Consider the following 2533-nt stretch of genomic DNA (forward strand, 5'->3'; position numbering starts at 1 on the left):
AAGTAGATAAATGCATTAAGAGTTTCACAATGCGGGGCCAGCTCCATGGCCAAGTGGTTAAGTTCGCCTGCTCGGCTTCAGTGGCCTGGGGTATCGCAGGTTCAGATCCTGGGCATGGACCTGGCACCACTCATCAGGCCACAATGAGGGGGCATCCCACATGCCATAACCAGAAGGACCCACAACTAAAACATACAGCTATGTACTGAGGGGCTTTGGGGAGAAGGAGGAAAAAAAAAAAGAGTTTCGCAAGGCAATCTCTTAAGCACATGAATACTTTCCAGGTAGATACTACATTGACATAACCTTTTCTTTTCTTTGTTATTATCAGTCCAAATAGGAACTGAATTTCCTTAGGGATGTTATAGACTTTCACATTTCAAAGTTCTCCCACGATACATTCAATGATCTAAAGTAAATTTCCCTCCAGTGTAAAACGTACACCTGAGACTTGAATGAAAACATCTCATACCCTGTGGTTAGACGGAGAAGAGGCCTTGCGCCCCGCTAGGGCTGCGGGTTCCAACTTCCCACCAGGGCTAAGGGCTTGGGAGGCCACAGGATTTTTTAACATTATGAGTGGAGGCGGGGAAGGGCAGGGTGGAAGATCAAAGACCAAAGTGGAGACAGACTAATTATGACATACGGGGAGGTGATGTTAAGGGTGTTTGCAAAGAAGGGTCACAGCCCCCCGAGTGGCCTCCCAGCATTGCATTTCAGCGGAAAAGACCCCAAAGAGGCCAATTGCCAGCTCTGGGTCGGCTCACACACGTAATCTCCATCCCGCTGTCACTCAGGACGAGGGGCCTTTCGAACTGTCCAATCAGGGCCGGCGAGAGGGCAAGTGGGCGGGGCGACGCTGGGCAACCACCCTCGACTTCCTGTAGTTCCACAGTCCTTCCGGTCACGGGTCACCTGCCGTTAAAGACCCCACGGTGTTCAGCTGCTGACTCTGTCGCGTTGTGACGTGTGCTGAATCGCGGGAAGGACCCCGGGGCCCCGGGAAGCAGCAATGGTGAGAGGGGGGCGGCCCAGGCCGGGTTCGCGCGCCCCGCTTCGGCGCTCCGGGGTTTGCTAGTTGGGATCCTGGGCGCGGACATGGCACCGCTCATCAGGCCATGCTGAGGCGGCGTCCCACATGCCACAACTAGAGGGACCCACAACTAAGAACATACAACCGTGTACTCGGGGCTTTGGGGAGAAGGAGAAACAAGCGAAAAAAGAAATGGTGAGCGCTCTGGCCGGGGCTTGGGAGACACAGTTTGGGGCAGGAGGGAGTGGTGGGAAGCGGCGGGGCGGGCCCGGCCTCCCGCGGTCCCCTCCGGGGTCTGCGGCCCCCGAGTCCGCGGTGGCGACGCTCGGCCCTCAGGTCCCTCCGGCCGCAGCGTTGGGGCGGGGCCGGCAGCCGGGCCCCGGGCGTCCTGTGGTCCCTGCGCGCGGCGACTGGGGCCGGAGCGTCTCTGGGCCGCTGTGCGCCCGCAGCCCCGCGTGTCCCAGACGGTGCGGGGCCCGCGGGAGGGTCCGCAGGACAGTCGGGCCTCGGGCTCCGGGGTCCGTGCGCGGAGGGGCTGCGGTCTCTGGGGTCCCCAGGGCCTCCTTTCTCCTGAGTTTTCCACATATCTGAGTAGCAAGCCCTCCAATCCACGACCCTGTCCCCCCAGCTCTTCCAGGACTGACAATAAATCCCTAAATTTCCAGATCGCTCCTCGCGTTCCCGAACATCAGCTTCCCGTCTCCGAATCACAGCATCGTCATCAACCACAAACAGACCCGATATTTTAATTGTTTATCATTTTCCCACAATCAATGGGCGGCCCTTTTAAAAGGGTTTGTTTCTTGTTTGTGGATGTTTTACTTGAGAGAAAGTAGCGAATCCCCGCCTGGAAGCTCGTTGTGTGAACTCCTTCGGCCTCTCCTCCCAGGCTGTGTCCTGGGCGAAGACGTTCAATCCTAAATCCTTTGGTTGGAGGTTCCTCTGGGCAAACTTTCCCCGTGATCTGTCCAGTCAGCGCTGCCCCTCCCTGGGTTTGTCAGCTTGAAAAGATAGATTCACTTTCTCTTGTCTCAGGTTTTCAGTGAATAAAAGTTTATTTCATCAATACAGCTTGAAAGACGATATAAAATGTTTCCAAAGACGGAAGAAAGAGGTGAATTTCAGAGAAAATAAAATATTACAGTAGTTCATTGTATGATTTAAAAATTGTATTTTTTCCTCCCTGAGCATGTTACTCGTATTCTGACATGTGTTCTTTTATTTTGGGTGAGTTCAAATGGATTTCCAGGGCTGAAACATGCAGACCTGAAGTGTTCAAGTATGATTAATAGTTTATAAAACAATTTCTTGTCATGGAAATAATTAATTGATATCTTTTCTCCTGGAATGCAGTACATTACTGTGGGATTTCTTTTGTCTTTTTTTTTTTTTTGAGGAAGATTAGCCCTGAGCTAACTGCTGCCAGTCCTCCTCTTTTTGCTGAGGAAGACTGGCCCTGAGCTAACATCCGTGCCCGTCTTCCTCTACTTTATATGTGGG

At 53.1% G+C, this 2533-nt stretch overlaps 1 long non-coding RNA gene across 1 annotated transcript; it reads left to right on the forward strand.

Annotated features, from left to right (window-relative positions):
* Window positions 1-906: 906 nt before the first annotated feature.
* LOC106824728 (uncharacterized) lies at window positions 907-2192 on the forward strand. Its single transcript, XR_006516102.2, has 2 exons — window positions 907-1228; window positions 1699-2192. It is a non-coding gene; the product is annotated as an uncharacterized lncRNA (long non-coding RNA).
* Window positions 2193-2533: the final 341 nt, after the last annotated feature.

Source organism: Equus asinus, chromosome 20, assembly GCF_041296235.1.
Source record: "Equus asinus isolate D_3611 breed Donkey chromosome 20, EquAss-T2T_v2, whole genome shotgun sequence".
Classification (NCBI taxonomy): Eukaryota; Metazoa; Chordata; class Mammalia; order Perissodactyla; family Equidae; genus Equus; species Equus asinus.